This window comes from Myodes glareolus, chromosome 13 (assembly GCF_982192425.1).
Source record: "Myodes glareolus chromosome 13, mMyoGla1.1, whole genome shotgun sequence".
Lineage (NCBI taxonomy): Eukaryota > Metazoa > Chordata > Mammalia > Rodentia > Cricetidae > Myodes > Myodes glareolus.
In genome coordinates, this window is record NC_142038.1 from 46,905,654 (window position 1) to 46,916,693 (window position 11,040).

Below are 11,040 nucleotides of genomic sequence, written 5' to 3' on the forward strand. Positions count from 1 at the left end.
GCCAGACAGTTCAGATCTTTGTCCTTTCCTAATAAGACAGAACGGCATTGTGTTAGTCATGGCATCCTGTGTTTCCAGAATGTGACGTTTACTCATGATGCCCAAGTCGATCATTACTGGAAGCTCAGAATTTAAATTCTGAAAATGTTGACTTTCATTTTCCAGTGCTCTGCTGTCAGTCTTTTATCTGTTGGAACATGCACACCTCATCTGGGACTGAACAAAGCAATGTTGTGGTTCTCAATTATCTCATCCTTGTTACTCGGATCTTAAGCAGTGGAATCCTGCCAAACATGTAAGGTCCCCTCCACACCTGCAAATCCTCCCACATCAGAAACGAATGCTTCAATCGGAACATCTTGCTTGCTTATTTGTGAGAGATGCCCTGACCGTCACTTTTAGGTCACTGGCTTCCCACAGCATTTACAGAAGTCCTGGTACATGCTGATTTTACATTTCACTCTGAGCTGTCTACACACCAATTTAGTAGTATCGAACTGAACTGTATTAACACTCAGGGTTTGAAATAAAAGTATATGATATGACTGACTTTACTCAAATTTGAATTCATTAGGCAATTTGTTCCTAAATTACCAAGAATTAAAATTTACCCAGTAAGAGTTCCACTTCTTAGACATCTGTACAAATTACTTTGTTCCATGTATTGTATTGAGTTTTTAAAAGTTGAATTTCTTAATAGGATGGTTTAAAGTGCATTCCTTTTGCCTTTTTTTCATTTAAATCAGGTTTTGAGGGCACTTACTTTGTTTTGGTGTTCTGTGATATCTAAGTTTATTACTTAAATATTTTGGGGGGGGAGCTTTTTTTCTTTTTTTTGACACAGTAATTCTTTGAGAAGTCATTACACAGCAATCCTTACTGGGACCCAGAGAATAGCCAAACTCACAATTTCTCGAGTTTATTAAGCATGTAGCAAGCAGAACTAAAAAATTAATAGCAAGAAACAGATAATAGAAGCAGCAGACAGATAGCAAAACATCGTCAAATCAGACACTGCATCCAACAGAAACAACTGGAGTGACCTGATTGAGAGAGCAAACAAGGGTGACCTCAGATCACAGTCATACAGCACCACAGAAATCCGCTGGGAAAGAGGAGTCACATTAGAATCTCCAGTCAAGAGTCTCAACCACTAAGCTTCCAGCTTCTCATTCCCACTGCAGCCATTTTCATACCATGGGATAATCAATACTGTCTGTTGGAGTCGCATTCTCCTAGCTGCTCTCAGGAGAACTATGGCTTTCACTTTTGAGATTTTTTTCTATTTTTCTTTGTCCCTGTCCCAAGCTGAGGGGGCCAGGTTGTCCCTGGACAAGGAGTCTTAGAGATGCTTCAAGACGAGCATGCCTGGGACTGAATGGGGAAGTCCACCCACTTCCACAGCCAGCTTCTGTGTAAGCTTAAATAACACGTGACAGTTTGCCTGTGTGCTGTGTCCTCTCAGGTAAGTAAGCCTCATGTCTGGCTCTATCACAAGGGTGTACCTAAGCAAGGCTCAATTTTTCCCATATTATTTAATGATACTCTATTCTGACTCTAGTGTAGATCACAATACTCCTGATAGGATAACTTAGTTTGGGTTTTGCCCATAAAAGGTTCAAACATTTCTGTGGCTCCGAATAAGACTGAACTTCATCTCCATTCGTGTTGAGGTGTTTAGATGAAGTTATATCTGACCATCTGCTTTGAACTGACAATAGAGTTTATTTTACATGACCCACACCAATTTTCTCTCTTTATTCACAACACAGAAATAAAAGAATCGTTTACGAGCAAACAAGGCAAAGTGTCCTGACCAGAAAGCCAGCTAAAAGCTGAATAGGAGCTGAGTCAAGAGTGAGAGAGGACTGAAGGCAATCTAGACAGAGCTTTCTAAGAGGCAAGGAAAGTTGGGAGAAGCTGTGCTAAACTGTGCTAGAGAACTTGCTTTAATGTTTACACCAACTTACATAATCACATCTTTTGTTATATGAAAACACAGCCTAAAGGGCTGAAGAGATGGCTCAGTGGTTAATAGCATTTCCTCTTCTTTCCTTCTATAGTGATTGAAAGTTCTGCTGGGTATGGTAGTCTGGGCTGGCGTCCGTGGTCTCTTAATGCTTGACCAGGACCTTCTGGCTTTCATTGTTTCCATTTGAGAAGTCAGGTGTAATTTTGATAGGTCTGCCTTTATATGCTACGTGGCCTTTTTCCTTTGCAACTCTTACTATTCTTTCTTTATTCTCTATGTTTAATGTTCTGATTATTATGTGGCAAGGGTATTTTTTTTGATCCTGTCTATTTGGTGTTCTGTAAGCTTCTTGTATCTTCATAGGCATATCTTTCTTTAGGTTGGAAAAGTTTTATTCTATGATTTTGTTAAATATATTTTCTGTGCTTTTGAGTTGAATTTCTTCTCCTCTTTCTATACCTATTATTCTTAGGTTTGGTCTTTTCATGGTGTCCCGTATGTCCTGGATATTTTGTGTCAAGCTTTTGTTAGATTTTATGTTTTCTTTTACCAATGAGTCTATTTCCTCTATTGTATCTTCAGACATAAAGCAAAGAAAACCAGCCTGGGATTCACAATCCCAGAGAACCTAGGCAACAATAAGGACCCTAAGGGAGACATACATGGATCTACATGAGAAGTAGAAAAAGACAAGATTTCCTAAGTGAATTGGGAGCATGGGAATCATGAGAGAGGGTTGAAGGGGAGGGGACACAAAGGGAGGGGAACAGAGAAAAATATATAGCTCAATAAAATCAATAAAAAATTGAAAAGAAAAGAATTTGCTGTTCTTCCAGAGGACCCAAGTTCAGTTTCAAGCATCCACGTGGGACAGCTTACAACCACCTCTATCTAACCTGCCTGGTAAGATATTCCCACCAGTACAATAGTGGCATGAATGTTATTGGAATAACCCACCACTTTCTGATGTGATTTAAGAGTCTTTCTAAATATGGAACTCATACTTGTCACTGTTCTCAGTACTAAGAACCTGTGACTTGATAAGACAGACTCCCGAGAAGAACATGCAATCATTACTCTGCTGAAGGGACACAATAATAAATTGACTTCTAATGACGTATCTTTTTTGTTGTTGTTGTTGTTTATTTTTATACCCTGACTGCAGTTTCCCCTCCTCCTCTCCTTTCAGACCCTCCTCCCTATCTCTTCTCTTCCACCCCCCATCCATACCTCCTCCTCCTCTGTTTCTCTTCAGAAAAGGGGAGGCCTCCCGTGGATATCAACCAAGCATGGTATATCAAGTTTAAGTGAGACTAGGTACATCACTTCTATTAAGTCTGAACGAGACACCCCCATACAAGGAAATGGTTCCAAAAGCAGACAACAGAGTCAAAGAAAGTCCTTGCTCCCTCTAGGAGTCCCACAAAGAAGACAAAGCCACACAACTGTCACATATATGCAGAGGGCTTAGGTCCGTCCCATGCAGACACCTCAGTTATCATTTCAGTCCCTGTGAAACACTATGAACCTAGGTTAGTTGATTCTGTGGGTTTTCTTGTGGTGTCCTTGACCTCTTTGACTCCTATAATCATTCTTTCCCTACTTCCTCAGGATTCCCTGAGCTCTGTTTAATGCTCAGCTGTGGGTCTCTGAATCTGTTATCATCATTCTGAGTGAAGCTGCTCTGATGACCTGTGAGTCACCTATACTATACTATACTATGCTATGCTGTGTTATGCTATACATACTATACTATATATACTATGTTCATATACATTGTGTAATGTATTATATACATATTTACTTAATACTATATACTATACTATACATATACAATACTCATATACAATACTATACTCATAGATCACCAATCTGTGAGTATAACAGAATATTATTAGGACTCATATCATTGACTTTTTTGTCAGTTGTTATGTTGAGTTCTATTCTAGGCCTCTGGACTACCCGGGCTCTGGGTTCTGGTACCCCAGGCAGTGTCAGGGATGGGCTCCCTCTCATGGTATGGGTCTCAAGCTGGATCAGTCAATGGTTGATCACTCCCATGATTTCTGCTCCATCTTTACCCTGCACATCTTGTACGCAGGACAAATTGTAGATCAAAGATTTTGTGGCTGGGTTGGTGTCCCTGTCCCTCCACTGGAAGTCTTGCCTGGTTAAAGGAGATGGCCAGTTCAGGTTCCATATCTTCCATTGCTAGAGGTCTTGTCTAGGGTCACCCTCACAGAATCCTAAGATTCCATTGTACTCGGTCTATAACTCTTTCCAGATGCTCCCTGATTCCAGTTGTCTCTCCCAGCACTGTCTCCCTCTCCCTCCATACCTGATCCCTCCTGCTCCCATTCTTACCCTCGTTCACACAGATACCCATCCATTTTGATGTCTATCCTATTCCTCTTCACAGTGATATTTCTCTGTCCCCTCCACCTTGAGCCCTCCTTGTTACTTAACTTTTCTGTGTCTGTAGATTGTAGCCGGCTTTTCTATACTTTACAGCTATACCTCTTAATGAAAAAAGTCTTGGAGAGATCAGGGATACAAGGAATGCACCTAAAAATAATAAAGGCAATATACAACAAACCAATAGCCAACATCAAATTAAATGGAGAGAAACAAAGTAATTCCACTAAAATCAGGTACAAGGTTGTTCACTCTCTCCATATCTATTCAATATAGTACTTGATGTTTTAGCTAGAAAAATAAAATCCAAAAGAGGTCAAGGGGATACAAATTTGAAAGGAATAACTCAAAGAATCACTATTTGCAGATAATATTATAGTATACAGAACGACCCCAGAAATCCTATCAGGGAACTCCTACAGCTGATAAACACTTTCAGCAAAGTGGCTGGCTACAAAATTAACTTAAAAAAATCAGTAGTCCTCCTATGTACACATGATAAATGGGCTGAGAAAGAAATTCGGGAAATAATACCCTTCACAATAGCTGCAAATAATAAAAAATATATTGGGGTAACTCTAACCAAGCCAAAGAAAGACCTACATGATAAGAACTTCAAGTCCTTGAAGAAAGAAATTGGAGAAGATATCAGAAGATGGAAAGATCTCCATGCTCACAGATCAGTAGGATTAACTAACAATGTATTCTTATAAACACAGATTAATGCATCTCTCAACTCCCATCAGAGAAGCTTCTTTTTTTTCAGTAGATGGTGATTAACGCAGATCAACACTGGCCGAAATACAGAGAAGAAGATACTGTGGGGTGCTCAGCCCTAAATGGGACAACTACATCATAACTGTCCCCTCAAGACTCAGAGATCATTGTAGAAGAGGAAGTGAAAAGATTGTAAGATTTAGAGGCAGTGGATGATTATAAGGAAACAGTGCTTTCTGGACACAATAGGGCGGTTGAATATATGAACTCACATAGGTAAATGTAAGTATAGAGGCAGCACTAATTAAACTCAGCATGCTTAAAAGACTATATTTTTAAAGTTAGTTGGGTATGGAATGAAAGATGTGGATCTGGGAGGGATAGTATGATCAAAACACGATGTATAAAATTCTCAAAGTGTTAATAAAATATTTTTAAATAATAAGGGCACCTATTTTTCATTCACAAGAAGAATGAGCTCACAGTTATTATGTTGATAAATACTAGAACATAATTTTGAGTATCTCTGTGTATGTGTGCATGTTTCACTGTGTGTGTGTGTGCGCGCACAGGCATGCACGTTGCAGCCAGAGATCAATGTTGGATGTCATCTCCCAATTGGTTCCCCACCTTATTTCTGAGATAGGGTCTCTCACTGAACCTGAGCTCATCAGTTCAGCAAGGTTGGTTGGCCAGCAAGCTCCTGGGACCTGCTTCATTCTGCCTCCTCAGTGCTGAGATTACAGGTGGGTATATCTGTGATTAGCTTTTTATACAGGCTCTTAGAATTCAACTTCAGGTCTTCATGTGTCTTGGTTACTTTTCAATTGTGACAAAGCTCCAGAACCAAAGCAATTTATAGAAGAGTTTGTTGGGATTTCCAGTTTCAGATGGTGAGGTCATGATCATCACGGCAGTGAGCATGCAGTAATCATGCAGACATGGTGCCAGAGTAGTAGCTGAGAGCTTCTATCTTGAGTCAGAGAAAGAACTGGGAATGACTTGAGTTTTTGAAACCTCAAAGCCCAACCCAGTCACACACCTCCTTCAATAAAGCCACACATCACATCTTAGTCCTTTCCAAACAGTTCCACCAACTGAGGACCAAGCATTCAAATACAATGAGCCTATAAGAGCCATTCATATTCAAACCACCACAGTATGCTTCTGTTGTGAATATTTTACCAACTGACCATCTCCCCAGACTCTGGGAACTCCTTTTGAGTCTTACACCATTATTGTTGAAACCAAAACAATTTTCAGAAGGATATTAATAGATCTAATTGTAAAAATCAAGAATTTGCAGCTCACGGAGGTTAAGCACTTGAATAAAAACATACAAATGGCTGTAGGGTCATAATCAATTTCAAAAGCCATGCTCGTTCTTTCTGTTCCAGTACTCTACCATTTGCCATGCCATGGAAAACACCTGCCATTGGTGAATCATATCCCAAGTCATGCTACCATTTTTTGGAAGCATCTTGGTATATCAATAAATATCAATGGCTGCATTTATATGCTTTTAGCTTAAAAGTTATAAATGCTGAGTAAAAAATGCAGCATTGAAAGACATCAATGAAGAGCAGCATTGAAGTACATTATTTTTCTCTCTTGTTCTTTACTTCTCTCTCTCTCTTTCTCTCTCTCGCTTTCTCTCATTTGCCCTTATTTTTCTCCTATGATTTACCCCCCTCTTGTGTATCTTATGTTATAGGATCTATTCAGAAGATATTAAAACGGTCTATGCCAAGAATTACAATCTCAATGATTAAAGGTGATTTTTATAGCCAAATCTATCGGAGAACCTCAAAGTCCATATCAATTACTTTTATGGACAAATAACTTTGAGTTTCTTGGCATCAAATCAATGGCTAACAAGTGTTTACTGGGAAGCTAACATGCGGTAGAGTCTGAGAGGACACAGACGAAAACACTTCTATCTGCCTCAAGGAGGCCACATCCCACTGACCCTCTAGTAGACAAAGCAATCCTAAGGAAGAAAGTCTAAGTGCATTCATCCCGGGCAGGGGCAATGCCACCATAGTCTGAACCCCTACATCCTTTATTAAGAAGTAAAGATGCAAATTCATCAGTGGTGTCAATTCCCAGGTGAGTGATGAACTCAACTGCTTACCAACTTGACTTCGCTTTAATGACAAGATGAAAAAGAAAGGTAATTGCATAGTCACCATTTGTATGCATGACTTCAAATAACGAGGCATTGAAAATGTAATGCAAGAGAAACCAACATGTATCTGTCATGTGCCAGGTACTATGCCAGATATGTCATGTGCATTATTCAGGCTCCATACGTTCCTGGAACATGATTGGAAGTTAGCAGTTGTGGGTAGGGGGCTCATTTTCTCCAGTGGTGTAGGCAATCATAAACTATCTTTGCTCCAATCTTGCTTAGGCAAGAATTTCTACTTAAACTAATCAAACCCAATGAGTCACACTCAAAAGAAAGGCAAGAAAGTAGGGTGGGGACTTCTTGAGAAAAAGAGCTCCAATGGAAGAGGAAGAGGGATTAGGGGATTAAAAGGACTAAAAATCATTAGATAGACGGATGAAACTGTCAAAAAAATAAGTGTTTTTAAAAGAGATTACAGCTAGCCAGGGAGGTCAGTGCTGTCTCTGCAGGTCACTTGGGGATATGATGTGTTTGCTCTATGGTGAAACAACTCCTGGTGAGTAGAGCCATCCTTTTATCCAGAGAGTAATCCTGAAATTCCAAAGACATGACAACATTTGAACAGTCGTATAATCAATGTTCAACCCCAATGGAAGCTAGAAAAAAAACTGTATGTAATATTTGCCTGATAAATGGAATAAAATTTTGCATCACCTCCCACATGGTTTCTTTGTTTGTTTTGCCACAAGTCAGAAAAACAGCTATCTCTGAGAGGGTTAGGTTGATGAATTTTGCTCCAGTTCTGAAGCTAAGCATACGATTCTCCCTCTGGTTTTATGTTTTAGATCTCATGACATTATGAACCTCAAACCTTCCTGGTGGTGTTCTACATAGCCTAGAGCAATGTTATTTGAATGAGATCCAGGAAAATCCCTCTGGGCCCGGCAGCAGTGTAGCTTCCCCTATGAGAACATGAAGCAGGTGTACAGTATTTCTGCAGGCTGTGGAATTCTTGGCTCTGACCCTGATACATCCGATGGCTTTGAAGGAAGAATGCTTTATACTTTCTGTTAAACGGTGAGAATGTGACTTCTTTGTTCTTTTCATTGACCGGAGGATTAAGAATCACCTCTGTGAAATGTCTTTGAGGATCTGAAGTGGGCACCACACAGGAAGGTGCTGTATGTAGGTGATAGCCCCAGCTCTAACTCGCTGTGGTGACCTGCAGTCTGGGCCAAGGCAAAGCCCAAAGCAGACACACTGAAGCAGAGGGTTGGCCTCTGCTCTAGGCGTCAGGAGATGGGTTTCCTTAACTCTGCTCACACTAAGACAACGAGCAGGCTGTACTTGAGATACTTGGGCTGCTACTCAGCTCTCTGCATTGGAAATTCTTCCGGGTTAAGAGAAAATAAAGAACTTAAAACCCAGCTTCCCCATTGGAATCTCGAGGCTGTGTCTTCCCTCGGCCCTGTTTATCCATCTGAATGACAAGGACTTTTACGGCACCTGCTTCATGAGGCCTTGTGAATCAATGGAATGCAGGAATGCTGAGAAGTTCATTTGATACCCTGTGAACTCAAAGCAGGGGTACGTGTAGTTAATAGGTATCATGGTGGTTGCAGAGTGTCAGCTGGTTGGCAGCAATACCCCAACAGGCCCTCGTCAAGTTTTCCATTTACAGTTGAGAATATAACTAATGTCTGTGAATTTTAATGCATTGTACTTAGACAGTAGAGCATTTGTTTTTGCTAAAAGAGAGATAATGCTTTCTTCTCTTTATTTTTATTTTGCACGCAGGAGTGTTTTGTCTCTACTAGGTCTGTGCACCGTGTGTGTACAGTACTTATGGAGGTCAGAAGAGATTACTGAGATAACTGAGATTAGAGTTACAGGCAACTGTGAGCTTCCACGTGGGTGCTGGAAATTGAATCTGGGCCCTCCGTAAGAGCAGTCAGTGTTTTTAATCACTGAGCCATCTATTCAGTTCAAAGGGGTTACCTTTTTAAAACGTTATTTTGCTACAAATTTTTCTCCTCTGTCCTAGAGGTATATTTCCTTTCATTTACATATAAATTATTATCCAGGCTTAGGGGTTTATTATTATACCAGTAATATATATTATATACCAATTATACCTCTTGGGGCTGGAGAGCATACTGTTCTTGCAGATGGCCAGAATTAGCACAATCCTCCCCTTTTGTTGCTCCATATCTGGTCCAGGGGAGCCTACACCACTGGCCTTTGGAGACACCCACTCTTGTATGTACAACTCCTCCTGACACACGTACACACATACACACACATAATTAAAAATAAAATAAATATTAAAACAATAAATCTTCAAATATTTTTTTAAGTTTCCATCTGGCCAGAAGCAGTGAATCAGTGGGTAAAAATGATTGTTGGTCAAATCTGGTCATCCGAGTTAGGACCTGGGTTGCCAAGCCCCACCTGAAAGCGGCACATGGTAGCCCAGATGCCCATAGTCTCAGCAAGTCACTAGCTGGGAGGCAGAGGCAGGAGAAACTCTGTAAACTTGTCATTCAAAAGCAGGGTGAGAAAGCAAGGACTGACCACCCTCCAAAGATTGTCCCCTGACCTAAACACACATACAGCCCTACTTGTGCACCCAAACAAGCAAGCACACACACGTACACACATGCACACACACGCACACACATGCACACACACACACACACACACACACAAATTTAAAAGTGTCAGTCTGGATTATGATATTCCTTTGAATTGACTAATAAAGTCCCCTGTTCACACCCCATAGCAGAGACTTCTTTTTGTTTGCTTGTTTGTTTAAAGTACACTCTGCATTTACCTATTAGTTAATTTGCCATTTTTAGATTTGTACAGTTCGACTTGAATCAAAATGAGTGCCTGGCGAAGCAGCTTGGTTACTTATTGCTAACTTGTTAACCACAAGTTTGTTCCGATTCACTGTTGAGATTTTCTTTGTTTTGGGAAGATTAAAACAGCTAAAGAACAACATGAGGGTTAAAAGTGGCGACACATATTTGAAGGCCTGCGTTACATATGAAGCCTGTATTTATCTTAATTGTACTACTTGGGCAATATCTCATTTCCACTTGAGTGTTCTGAGCTACAAATAGTTCTAATCTGTTTACTTTGTGCAGTCACAGGGTAACTGCAGGGGAACAAGGCAAATGACATTATTACAGTCATTGGCTAAACTCAACACAAATGCAATAAACGAAATGATTGCTTTTCAGCGCCTCCTCCTTTTCAGAGTGTCATGAGCTGAAGTGACAAACATTGTAAGACTTTAAGAATTTAATTTGTTTTAAGAATCACCAATCTTTGTTGTGAATGTCTCCATGGGTGGACACTGGTTTCAGTGTTTGGTGTTGTTGGGTGTTTCCTTCAAAACGGAAGCACCTGGGTCCTGCTTCCCTGCCGTATCCACTCCACTGGGCATTGTTTTCCTGAGGTTTGCAGCATCATGGGATGGTCAGTTGTTTCCATTTACCTATCCAAACTAATGCCAGTAATACACACATGCACACACATGTACAGAGAGGCACACACAAACACAGACTCACACAAAAGCACACAGAAACACACACATATACACAGATACACAAATATAGATTCACACACAAACACACGCAGACATAGACAAATACAGATACACACAGATACATGTGTTACAGATACAGACTCCCTCCCACAAGAAACCACGCACAGGCACATACACGGACTCACTCACACACACACCAGCAGATACACACAGAAAACACAAACACATGCACATGCAGACACACACACAGAT